Genomic DNA, 14,356 nt, shown 5'->3' with positions numbered 1-14,356 from the left:
CTCACCAGAGTCTTGACATGACTGCAGCTGGGCGTCGTGACCAACTTCAGTGGGCAAATGCTCACCTTCGATGGTCAATGGCATACTGGAGAAGAGTGCTCTTCACGGATGAATCCCGGTTTTAACTACACCGGTCAGATGGCAGACAATGTATTTGGCGCCGTGTGGGCGAGGGGTTTGCTGATGTCAACTTTGTGAGTGCACCATGGTGGCAGTGGGGTTCTGGTACGAGCCGGGCATAAGTTACGGACAACAAACACAATTGCATTTTATCGAAGGCAATTTGAATGCACAGAGATTCCGTGACGAGATTCGGAGGCACATTGTCGTGCCATTCGTCCGCTGCCATCACTTCACATTTCAGCATGATAATGCACAGCCCCATGTCGCAAGGAACTGTACACAATTCCGTGAAGCTGAAAGTTTCCCAGTTCTTCCATGGCCTGCATACTCACCAGACATGTCACTAGACATGTCACCTTCCGGAGACACCTGAAAACCCCACCTCTTTAAGGAATACCTGGGATAGGATAAAGTAATCCTTCTAACCCCCCCCCCCCAAAAAAAGATATAGATGTACTATTGTAAAGTGGTTGTTCCACTGGATATCATAAGGTGAATGCACCAATTTGTAAGTCGCTCTTGATAATAGCGTCTGCTAAATTACGTAAATGTCACCCATTGAGCATGTTTGGGATGGTCTGGATCGACGTGTACGACGGCGTGTTCTAGTTCCTGACAATATCCAGACAACTTCGCACAGCCATTGAAGAGGAATGGGACAACATTCCACAGGCCAAAATCAACAGCCTGGTCAACTCTATGTGAAGGAGATGTGTCGTGCTGCATGAGGCAAATGGTGGTCAGACCAGATAACCAGATCCACGCCACTACTTTATTTTTTTAAGGTATCTGTGACCAACAGATGCATATCTGTATTCCCAGTCATGTGAAATCCATAGATTAGGGCCTAATTAATTTATTTCAATTTACTGATTTGCTTATATGAACTGTAAAATTGTTGCATGTTATATATTTTTGTTCAATGTTGATGATTTTTTGTTCAGTGTTGATGATTTTTGGTTCAGTGTTGATTATTTCTTGGTCAGTGTTGACGATTTCTTGTTCAATGTTGATGATTTCTTGTTCAGTGTTGATGATTTTTTGGCTCAGTGTTGAGGATTTCTTGTTCAATGTTGATGATTTCCTGTTCAGTGTTGACGATTTCTTGTTCAATGTTGATGATTTCTTGTTCAGTGTTGATGATTTTTTGGCTCAGTGTTGATGATTTCTTGTTCAGTGTTGATGATTTTTTGGTTCAGTGTTGATGATTTCTTGTTCAGTGTTGATGATTTTTTGTTCAGTGTTGATGATTTCTTGGTTCAGTGTTGATGATTTCTTGTTCAGTGTTGATGATTTTTTGGTTCAGTGTTGATGATTTCTTGTTCAGTTTTGATGATTTTTTGTTCAGTGTTGATGATTCAGTGTTGATGATTTTTGGTTCAGTGTTGATGATTTCTTGTTCAGTGTTGATTATTTTTTTGGTTCAGTGTTGATGATTGTTGGTTCAGTGTTGATGATTTCTTGTTCAGTGTTGATGATTTTTTGGTTCAGTGCTGATGCTGCTTTTGTTTTGCCTACCTCTGTCCAAGCATGCAGGCCTTGTCTATTAGACCTCACAGCTACGATACAGCCGAGGCCAAAGACCTCCGTGTGTGTCACTGTCAATTACTTCATGGGCCAGTGAGCAAGAGAGAAATCAAAGTGAGAACGATGACTGCTTTCAAAGAGTAAACGTTGCAGGCACCTCCAGAAACCAAACATTTTTATTGCATTTTGATGCATCTCTACTTGTCAATCAAATTCCTACTTAGACAAATTGTATTCTTTAGGCTACTAGGTTGTTTTGTGATTCACTGCAGAGACTGATAGAATGCTATTATTTCATATCTTAAGTGGATTATTGCCCCTCTGTGCTTTGCCTTAAACTAAGTGGACAATTAAGGATAATTGGAAGACACCTGTGACCTCTACATGGAACCAGGTCAACAAGGCATGTGTCAAAAGGTCAAAGTGCATTATCGCGGCCACCAGACGAATGCCTCACTTACTGAACCAATGAAGAGGCAGCGGTGGGAGATGAAGAGCATTGTTAGCTTCATTAAAACTCAAGCTCCCAGCCTGAGAATTAGAGGCACTGTTGTTGTTTTTCATTCCCCGACATTCATCAAATAGTTGTCATAGTGACTACACAGTGCTTGTTTTTGTACATGACTGCATCTGGATTGGATTCTTCTTCATGTTCTATACAACACCATGGCACGCTACATTGTGTGCCTTTAACGGACCACCTCACAAATCTTTAGGAAAGACAGAACAGTTATTGAGTGAAGCTTGGATTGAAGTCTGGGGTGAGCAATAGCATGACAAGGTGACAGTGAAGAACACACATTCTCTTTCCTTCCCTTCTCTCTTCATCCTGACCCAGCTAGCAGGACTACAGTACTTCCTGTAAATAGCATCCTGGTTCTAGGTAGATGGCCCTGGCTATCACTGCAGATATAGGGGTGTATTCATTAGTCACAGACCGTTACAGAATGTTTGGTCTGTTGCAAAACGTTTTGCGACCTAATTTTTTTGACTCCAAACGGAAAATGTTTTGCAATTAAAATGAGAGTTTCTATTGGACAAATTCAGGTAGGTACCTCCCCGTTTGCTTCTGTTTGGTTCCTGGCGTAAACGGTTTACATTGAAAAACGTTTTGCAACAGACCAAACATTTTGCAACGGTCTGCGACTAATTAATACACCCCAGTTGTACTTTATATTGTTGATGTTCCTGCTGCTCGCTGCTGATCGCCACAATATAATTCTATTAGGCCCATGATTCTTAGCTGTCTCCCTGTCAAAAAAAGTCCAAATATAGAGTGGAGCTCATCTGTACATGACAGTGCAGCATAAGTGGGTGCCTTGGCACCTCAGGGGAGGATCGAGTGAGGTATGTGTGCATGTGCTAGTGTGTGTCTGTGTGTGTGTGTATGTGTCAGTGGGAGTGAGGAGGCATATGTGTGTGAGAGTCAGGAAGTGTGTATGAGAGTCAGGAAGTGTGTATGAGAGTCAGGAAGTGTGTGTGAGAGTCAGGAAGTGTGTAAAGGAGGAAGGGGAGGTGGGTGGTCACAGCTCTGTTTCCTCTCTCCAGGTGTATGACAGGCATCCACCGGAGGTGAGCATCACCTCCTTAATTGGCTGCTCATGCTGAGACAAATTGCCTGTTAGATCATGAGGTGAAACCTCACTGGCTCTGGGAATGAAACCGGGGGGGGGGGGGGGGGGGGGGGATTGGTAGTGGAGCTGGAGCTGTGCGTTGTGGGGGTTGGTAGTGGTATTGAGATATTTACAGCATGACAGAGGCTTGTTGTAGAATTCAAGCTTTCTGTTAGTCTTTTACAGCTAGATATGGATTGCTACTGATATGTTGCTACAGAATGATCTGCACAGACAAGTCAACCCATGGACGAAGACATTGAATGCTAATGATCGTGGGGTGCGGCTAATTTCTGTTCTTACCGTACAGAAAATCTAAATAGTTTTGAGATGATAAACATTTTAGATCCACCTGGCGGCATCCAAAGACTTCAAAACAGTCGTAAATCCCTTTTTTTTTTACGGCCCATTAAAGATGCTCTGGACAAGTTAGCTTCTCCTCAACTTCTCTATCAGCATGCTATCATAAACTGAGACAGAGTTATGAGTCATTTAACGGTCAAGGTTATGTGACTAGAAAACAACTTAATTTGATAAAATGTTGATTGTGCATATAACCATACTTCATTCCTTGATTTCACAAGCACAGTCCCGGGGTCATTTTATGATTAAAATTATAACATCTTAGAGAGGCAATTAGTGATAGGGCAATATTTCATTCGGTGACAGTATCCCCGCAGATGCTTCATCCTAACGGACTCCGGAGCGAACAAAGCATGTACCTAGAGAAATACCTGCTATTGTGCACTAGTGTCCAATTACTGTTAATATCATCACAAAATCAGCCATGATGCCTGTGTGGAAACTATAATTACGTTCTTCGATATTACTTTTATGGGTGAATGCACCAATTATGATATTTGCCACGATACTGAATGGCCCTCAATAGCAATGGCTTGACACGTGACAGTATGATGGTAGACTGTGTAATCAAAACAAAGTGTGGCCCTTTTCTTTTTAACAAATTGTAAGAAAATCAAACACACTCACTCTGGTTACTTGAAATGTTTGCAACACAGACAATGGTGTATTTTGCAGACAGATCCAGCATTCTCATTCCCGGGAATGAGATTGAGGAAGGTCATCTATATCTCATGTATCAATGAAGCAAGCCCCTGCCTGTGACTCTAATTTGACAAAGATGAAGTTTAAATGTGAAATGCATTCAGTCTTGTTCTCTCTGCCTGACAAAACACGACAAAGCGGAATATAAATGAACTTTGGAGATTAATTTGTTACTTCATGAATAGATTATTGCCAGCAGTAATTATGGAGCCAGAGATAATACTTGTCCTTGGCCGGAACCGTCCGAGTTTGGAACGAAGAGACTTAAAGTTTGGCCCTCAAATGCAATTAGGGCTTTCCCTAAGTCACGTGAGGCGATTTATACAGTAAAAATAGATTTGTATATACAGTGGAGGCAATTTACTGGAAGAAAATCATTGCTGTCTCAGACATCTTAGTGCAGTATACCGTATTGGTTTTGGACGTCATCATCATGTTGACATTTTTCTTGTCCAACATTATGAGACAAACTTTTGCTGGTTGTGCAAAAAATAGTTTTAAATAAGTTTAGTTGGTAATGGAAGGAAGCAGGAGTCAGGCAGACATGGACATGTTAGGGGCATTCTTCCTCCGATGGATGTGAGTGTTCTGTTTTAGAGTCATAGTGTTACACAACAGCGGCATGTAGCTACAGTATCTTTAAGTGTTTGATCCCTTGTATGGCTCGAACAACAGACCCACAGTTGTATCCCTAGTGTGTCTGTCAAACCAAGGTTCTTCTGACAGCCCATAACGGGATTTTGCACATCAACTGAAGCATAAAGGATCAGAAATGTATAGCTCTTTGAAGAACATCAAACACACTATTTCAGACATGTAAATTGACTGATTTTATGGCCTCGTTTTACTCCATATTTTGCGGGCTGAACTCAATTCAAACACCACAATGCACTTGATATCCAGTAAATGTATTAAAAAACGTGATTTTCCTGTTTTTTTTATATATATTTCCACACTATGAAGTTGCAGTAATACTGTGAAATTGTGAAAATGATAATAATGCACTTTTAGTGTAATGGACTGTTTGGGGTTTTTGGGGTGGGGTTTTTGAAAAGCCGGTATACGTTAATAGACCAATAGCAAAGAGAGTTTCCCATCCTCTCTGCCAATAACAGCTAGATTTTGAGGTTGACACATTCCTCCCATTAGGCTCCTCCAATTAGGCCTCTCTCTCAGACCACTTCCAGACAGTCCTAGAAAAATAAATGTTCCTAAGAACCTATTTGTCACGTGTGCTCCCTCTCTTGCCTCTAGGTCACCAGACTGCTCGTTATGGCGCACACCTGTCACCATGGTTACGCCGCACCAGCGTGTCATCAGACTCACCTGGACTCCATCACCTCCCTGATTACCTGCCCTTCATGTCACTCCCTTTGATTCCTTCCCAAAGCGTTATTGTTTCTGTTTCAGTTTCCTGTCTGTGCGTTGTTCGTGTTTCTTGTTTTGTATTATGTTTCATTTATTAAATTATTCACTCCCTGAACTTGCTTCCTGACTGTAATTGAAAACAATTACAGTAAGGTACTTAATTGTTACCCAGAAATGATTTGATATTGAGATATAAACAGCTGCAAAGGACCTTTTAACCTACAGATTGCTCTATTTATTTTCGTGTTGTCTCATCATGTACAGTGCCTTCAGAAAGTATTCACACCCCTTGACTTTTTCCTCATTTTGTTGTGTTACAGACTGAATTTAAAATGGATTAAATTGAGATTGTGTCACTGATCTACACACAATACCACATAATGTCACAGTAGAACGTTGTTTTTCGACATTTTTACAAATGAATAAAAAAATGAAAAGCTGAAATGTCTTGAGTCAATAAGTATTCAACCCCTTTGTTATGGCAAGCCTAAATAAATTGAGAATTAAAAATGTGCTTAACAAGTGACACAATAAGTTGCATGGACTCACTCTATGTATATTAATAGTGGTACCCCATACAATTATCTGTAAGGTCCCTCAGTCAAGCAGTGAATTTCAAGCACAGATTCAACCACAAAGACCAGGGAGTTTTTCCAATGCCTCGCAAAGTAGGACACCTATTGGTAGATGGTGTATATTGTAAAAAAAGAAGCAGATACTGAATATCCCTTTGAGCACGTTGAAGTTATTGATTACACTTTGGATGGTGTATCAATACACCGTCACTACAAAGACGCAGGCGTTCTTCCTAACTCAGTTGCCGGAGAAGAGGGAAATCGCTCAGGGATTTCACAAGAGGCCAATGGTGATTTTAAAACCGTTAAAGAATTGAATGGCTGTGAAAGGAGAGAACGGAAGATATGTCAACAGCATTGCAGTTACTCCACAATATACACCTGCATGACAGAGTGAAATAAGGAAGCCTGAATACAAAGTGTTATGTTTGGGGCAAATCCAACACATCACTGAGTACCACTCTTCATATTTTCAAGCATGGCGGCGGCTGCATCATGTTATGGGTATGATTGTCATCAGCAAGGATTAGGGAGTTTTTTGGGGGATAAAAAGAAACAGAATAGAGCTAAGCACAGACAAATTCTAGAGGAAAACCTGGTTCAGTCTGCTTTCCAACAGACACTGGGATATAAATTCAACTTTCAGAAAGACAATAACCTAAAACATGAGTCCAAATATACACTGGAGTTGCTTATGACGACATTGAATGTTCCTGAGTGGCCTAGTTACAGTTTTGACTTAAATAAGCTTGAAAATCTATGGCAAGACTTGAAAATGGCCGTCTAGCAATGATCAACAAGCAAGTTGGCAGAACTTGAAGAATTAATAGATAATAATGGGCAAATACTGTACAATGCAGATGTGTAAAGCTCTTAGAGACTCACCCAAACGACTCACAGCTGGAATCGATGCCAAAGGTGATTATAATTTGTATTGACTCAGGGGGTTGAACAATTATCTAATCAAGATATATCAGTGTTTTAATTTCCATAATGACAAAATATATATATTAGTATTTTTTCCCCCACTTTTCTTATTAAGTGTCTAGTCTCACCTGGGGAGAAAGGACTGGAAAAACTATACTGGAAAAAGTATTTACTAATAGAAGCCTAACAGCAGTGCATCTACAGCATGTGGAAGTTGTATATACACTACAGCAGTGTTTCCCAGCACCCAGCACAGCACTTGTTTGATCTACTCCAGTACTTGCACACCTGATTGTATTGGTTAACTAATCAATCATCAAGCCCAGTGGTGGAAAAAGTACCCAATTGTCATACTTGAAAATGACTCAAGTAAAAGTGAAAGTCACCCAGTAAAATAGTACTTGAGTAAAAGTATAAAAGTATTTGGTTTAAATATACTTAAGTATCAAAAGTAAAAGTATAAATCATTTAAAATTCCTTATATTAAGCAAATCTTTTGAATGTACAGATAGCCAGGGGCACACTCCAACACTCAGACATTATTTACAATCAAAGAATGAGTGTTTTGTGAGTCCGTTAGTCCGCCAGATCAGAGGCAATAGGATGACCAGGGATGTTCTCTTGATTAGTGTGTGAAATAGACAATTTTCCTGCTAAGCATTCAAAATGTAACTAATAATGTTGGGTGTCAGGTAAAACGTACATCATTTTCTTTAGGAATGTAGTGAAGTAAAAGTAAAAGTTGTCAAAAATATAAATAGCAAAGTACAGATTTCCCCCAAAACTACTTAAGTAGTACTTTAAAGTATTTTTACTTAAGTACTTTAGACCACTGATCAAGCCCTTGATTAGTAGAATACATCAAATAAGTGGGAGTACTATGGGAGAGGTTTAGGAAATCCTGTATTAGTCTATAGTCTACTAGAAGTGCTGCCCTCGGGGGAAAATCTAACAAAACTGTGGCTGTCGCTCATAAGCTTTGCCCAGAGGATTACATTCAGGGCCTAAAATGTACTTTTTTGTATACCAGTCACTGTGGCAGGTAGATTAAAAAAAATATACCAGCTACTACAATTTTTTAACAGCCCAAATATATATTTTTGCCATAGTTACACAAAAAAATAAGGATTATAATGCTTAGTAATATTTATAAAACAAGAAATGGATTACTAATAAGAAGTAATGTGGTTTATTGCTAGATTTAATTTAATATGTACTTTTAACCAAAATATCAGAGACCAAAATGTTCAGCTGCCCCTTTAATGTTACCTTGGTAACAGGGCCACTCCAGTCCTCACTTGTGCCTGTTAGAATGTCACTAGTTGAGGCTGACAATGTCTCTTTTCGCTAGCATTGGAAGCAAATTCAAACAATGAAAAGCACCCTAGCTTGTGAAAAAAAAATAGCCAAGAAACGCGAGGGCTTTAGTAGACTTTTGAGTAAATGCCTGTACGCAAGGCTTTTATGCCTGTGCGCAATGCTTCAAAAAACAGTTTTTTAAGCATTTTGCTCACAGCCCCCCAGACAGGCAGTGTTGCTGCGTGAGGTGGGATAGCTATAACGTTAGGATTCAGATTTCTTTGTACATTACCAGATATGAAACAAAATGGCAGAAATACTTTGAAAACAGCTACTGCAGCATTTATTTAGCTATAAATCACAACTTCTGTTCTGTGAGCTCGTGTGGCCTACCACTTCACAGCTGAGCCGTTGTTGCGCCTATACATTTCCACTTCACAATAACACTACTTACTGTTGACTGGGGAAGCTCTAGTAGGGCAGAAATTTGATGGACTAACTTGTTGGAAAGGTGGCATCCTATGACGGGCCACGTTGAAAGTCACTGAGCTCTTCAATAAGGCCATTCTACTACCAATGTTTGTCTATGGAGATTGCATGGCTGTGTGCTCGATTTTATACACCTGTCAGCAATGGGTGTAACTGAAATAGCCGAATCCACACATTTTAAGGGTTGTCCACATACTTTTGCGAATGTAACAGGAAGCAAACTACACAATGAATCAGAGGTGTATTCCTATGGGTCTATCTTATCATTGATTCAATAGTTGTGTGTTTCTATGGGTCTATCTTATCATTGATTCAATAGTTGTGTGTTCCTATGGGTCTATCTTATCATTGATTCAATAGTTGTGTGTTCCTATGGGTCTAACATAATTGATTCAATAGTTGTGTGTACCATGAGCTCAAGGGTTGGCCTATTAAAGCACAGAGCACCTCCAGTTAAATGGTCGGCATGGAGATGAATTGTAGGTTCCTTGATGTTGGCATATTTAGATCGTTCTCAGTCACACAATCGTGATAACATTCGGGAGCACAGGACCATGTATGACACATTCATCCATCTGATAACTGGTACGCTCTTCAGAGTGAGAGATCGTTTTCATACTCAGCTTCCTCTGTAACTTTCTAGAACTTTCTCTGTACCAAAACGACAGTAATCTCCCTCCAAACCAAAAGTGCCTCAGGGAAAATCAAGCGGTGAAAAGGTGAGGCTGTCCCCTGCAGCTTTAATCAAATACTCGGCCCACAGTGACCTTGATCCGGTCTTTTATCAGAGCTGTGATTCTGCTATCTCTGACTCACAGCAAAACACTGTTCCTCAGAGCAGGAGTTAACCTGGTGGCTTTGTAGCTTGCAGCCGGCTCTTTATTTAATAAGACAGGGGTGCCTTCATTGGCTCAATGTGATTGCCACCGTCCCCAAACGGCTTCAACGTCACGGCACAACCCTCCCCTGTAGACGGCTCTTTATCACCCTCTGTCCTAATTAAGCACAACCAAAGCATTCGAAGGGCTCTGCTTTTCAGCCCATTATCATTTTATCATCCCTTTTAATGGTTTTCTGTGAAACGCATTGAAGCCACAACTACTCATCTCCCCTTTTATTTTAAAATGTATGATATTTTAGGGCATAATTCCTTGGTGTCTTTGCTCTGTCTTTTGATTAATTCCAGACATTTGGCAATTAAACTAATTGAATAGATTGGCAGCTAGCCTGTGTGATGGAGAGATATTAGTTTGGGCCACTTGAGCCATCTCCTTCCATTTGTTAATAAGTATGAATGCATGCATATGCTCGGCAATTTAGGGGGAGTGATCTGTGATTACAGGGCCCGATATCGACAGTCCAAGCCAGAATTGCTGACCGAGCCAAAAGTGTCTCAGGCCCCCAATTGACGCTCTGGGATACTGTTACCAATCGATCCAACATTTGTCCGGGTGCATCTCAAAATATCATCACTTCTCGGAATTACCTGCCCTGAGGCAAGCACTTGTATACTAATCCATGTGATTTGAGAGCCTGGGACTTATGGCTCAGAGTCTCCAACAAGTCATCATTAACTCCGACATCACTCACATTGGAAAGTGATCTCTAAGTGGGACGAGGGCTCCTTTTTGTGGAACTTCCCAACATGTTCTCACTGTATTCCTATATTTACTCCATTATTCATTGACCTTCCCAGATACGTCCGTGTGTAACATCGTACTGTAGCCTTCAGTACAGCACATGTAACGCGATAGGCCACAGGTCGCTCACATCAGTCAAAACAGGACATGTCCGTTGAACAGGAGCACTACTTACACCTTCTCTAAGAGAATAGTGGAGATACAACTGCCTTTATAAAGTATTCATACCCCTTGACTTATTCCACATTATGTTGTGTTACAGCCTGAATTCGCCCATCTACACACAATACCCCATAATGACAAAGTGAAAACATGTTTTTAGACATTTTAGCAAATTTACTGAAAATGAAATAGAGAAATATCTCATTTACATAAGTATTCACACCCCTTTGCTAAGTATTCACATCAATTTGCACTCCAAATTGAGCTCAGGTGCATCCACTTCCATTTGATCATCTTTGAGATGTCACTAGAACTTGATTGGAGTCTACCTGTGGCCAATTCACTTGTTTGGACATGATTTAGAAAGAAACACACATCTATATAAGGTTCCACAGTTGACAGTGCATGTCAGAGCAGAAACTATACCATGAAGTCCAAGGAACTGTCCGTAAATCTCTGAGATTGTTATGAGGCATATATCTGGGTATAAAAAAATGTCTTGAGTGTTGAAAGTTTCCAAGAGCACAGTGGTCTCCATCATTGGGAAATTGAAAAAATATGGAACTACCCAGACTCTGCCTAGAGCTGGCCGTCCGACCTAACTAAGCAACCGGGCAAGAAGGACCTAGGTTAGGGAGTTGACCAAGAACCCAATGACCACTCTGACAGAACTACAGAATTCCATAGCTGAGATGGGAGAACCTGCCAGAAGGACAACAGTCTCTACAGAACTTGTCTAGATAAATAAAGGTTAAATAAAAATACAAAATTAAACTTTACCAATCTGGGCTATATGGGAGAGTGGCCAAATGGAAGCCACTGCTGAGAAAAAGGCACAGTTATCACACGTCTAGCACCATCCCTGTTCAGAAGCATGGTGATGGCAGCATCATGCTATGTGGATGCTTTTCAGCAGAAGGGACTGGGAGACTGGTAAGAATAGAGTGAACAATGATTGGAGCCAAATACAGGAAAATCCATAATGAGATCCTGCTTCAGAGTGCAAACGACCGTAGACTGGGGCGAAGATTTACATTCCAACAGGACAATGACCCAATGCATACAGCCAAAGCAACGCTGGAATGGCATCAGAACATGAATGTGAAAGGCCGGCCCAGCCAAAGCCCAGACTTGATTCCCATTGAAAGTCTGTGGAAAGACTTGAAGATTGCTGGTCACTGCTGCTCCCCATCTAACTTAACAGAGCTTGAGAAAATCTGCAAGGTATAATGGGAGAAAATCCCCAAATCCAGATGTGTGAAGCTGATACAGACATACCCAAGATCACTCAAAGCTGTAATCACCGCCAAAGGTTATTCTACACTGAACAAAAAATATAAACGCAACATGTAAAGTGTTGGTCCCATGTTTCATGAGCTGAAATAAAAAATCCCAGAAATGTTCCATACGCACAAAAAGCTTTTTTTTCTCAATTGTTTTACACAAATGTGTTTACATCCCTGTTAGTGAGCATTTCTCCTTTGCCAAGATAATCCATACACCTGACAGGTGTGGCATATCAAGAAGCTGATTAAACAGTATGATCTTTACACAGGTGCACTTTGTGCTGGGGACAATAAAAGGCCACTTTAAAATGTGCATTCAACACAATGCCACAGATGTCTCAAGTTTTGAGGGAACGTGCAATTGGCATGCTCACTGCAGGAATGTCCACCAGGGCTGTTGCCAGAGAATGTAATGTTAATTTCTCTACCATAAACTGCCTCCAACGTTGTTTTAGAGAATTTGGCAGTACGTCCAACCTGCCTCACAACCACATACCATGTGTAACCATGCCAGAACAGGACCTCCACATTCAGCTTCTTCACCTGAGGGATCGACTGAGTGGGGGTGATTTTTTTTAATTTCGATATTAAATTATTCCATTGCTGAGGCAGTAATTCCAATCTCAGAATGCAATCGCCTTCTATTATTGCTCTGTGTAAATGGAATTTGAATTGCATCATTCCCTCATTACTATTTTCCCATAACAATATCTGGATCTCTCTCTTGAATTGAAGCTGTTTGCAATGGTGTCTCTTCATACCATTGTAGAGCATATCTGTTTTCACCAGACAGACAGCCTTCAAAGGTGAAAAGTCATCAGTGGACCAAATGAGCATGAGTTTTGAACCAAAAGGTATTGTTCAAAGCCTGGTACGTACTCAGAGACATTTCCATGCTTCATATAATTGCAGCCTATCTGGTCACTGATGGGACCACTAGCTTTGTTCTCCTAATTCTCAATGGATGGGAGCACCACAGCTGAAGAGCTCCTATAATCACATAGTCCTATGATGAATCTACCTAGCTATATCTAATTACGGTGACTGTGCCTCCCCTGCTGTTTTACCTGATATGTCTGGCTCCACAATGGCTGACCTATTTACTTTCCTATTGTTAGATGGTGGAAACTCCCATGACCTCGAGCTGGTGCATTTAGTATGGACTATAATGCTGATAGCGAGTGTCATTGGGAGCGAGGTAGCACACAGTCACAACGGAGATAATTTTGCACAGAGATAATCAATCAAAAATAAATCAACGTAAAAGCAGCTTCAAGTAGACAGTGTTATTATACCAACGATTATCAAAGACGGTAAGTATAATGGGCTTGAACAGCGAAGTCGGAAAGTGATATTAGAAACTGTCTCATGGACGTATTTGTCGCTAACGATGGAGTTCAACTTAGTTCTCAGGCTTATTGCAGTTTGTGATATCACTGTAGCTTATTGGTTTAAACCTCAATTACTCTAACCAATCAGCATCAACCTGTATCTGTAGGACAGAAGGGCTGCATCTCAATAGTTTCAAGTGGCTTTTTCTTCCTGTCTCCTCTGCACTGACCTGTGGACAGAAGCAATATGGTAGATGGATGGCTACTTAAAGTTGTCTAACTTGCCCAGTTATCACAGCAGCTCTAAATGAAGAGGAGACAAACTATTGAGATTCACCTGAGGGTTAAGAAGCTGTGAGTGTGACCAGCGATGTTTGAAACCCAACATCCTTCACACCATAAGACTGTGTTAGCCCACTGTGCTAAAGTCTAAGCATTAGCTCTGGGAAGTCTTCGGGTCTCAGGCAAAGTAACTCAGGCAAATCACATGAAGCAGTACCTTCAATGTGTTATTAATATAAGCTTCTGCTATATTATGATTACACCTTGTTGTCTCTATCTTCAGGAACAATTCAAGAGTGAAATGCTTGAATGGCCCAGGTGCAGTTGACTGACCTTAAACAGGTAAGGTGTCCGAAATCCCTCTCCGCTTACCTCGACATAGGGCTGTAATGGTGACCGTATTACCGCCAGTCACCAGTCATGACCGCAGTCAAATTCCATGTGACTGTTGAGTTACAGTAACTAAACTTCTCCAAAACTGTGCTCTGATTCAGCTGATGGTCATTAGTAGCCTACCAAACCTGTTAACAACCAGTCGCTAACTGCCTGGTACTCAGTGGTCTATTGTCCCTCTAATCACTCTGACATCAATGCTAATGCATTCGAAAATCTAATCAAACACTTCATGAGAGCCCAATGAGCCCATGTTGCGCAACATTTCTATTGGCC

The 14,356-nt window shown here is 40.8% G+C and overlaps 1 protein-coding gene across 4 annotated transcripts in view; it reads right to left on the bottom strand.

Moving 5' to 3' along the window:
- The window catches only part of pex5la (peroxisomal biogenesis factor 5-like a), a 176,680-nt gene that overhangs the window by 36,516 nt on the left and 125,808 nt on the right, over positions 1–14,356 (bottom strand). The gene's annotated exons all lie outside the window — the stretch shown is intronic.

Source organism: Salmo trutta, chromosome 17 (genome assembly GCF_901001165.1).
Source record: "Salmo trutta chromosome 17, fSalTru1.1, whole genome shotgun sequence".
In the NCBI taxonomy this organism is placed as follows: Eukaryota; Metazoa; Chordata; class Actinopteri; order Salmoniformes; family Salmonidae; genus Salmo; species Salmo trutta.
This window is presented reverse-complemented; position numbering and strand designations above follow the sequence as displayed.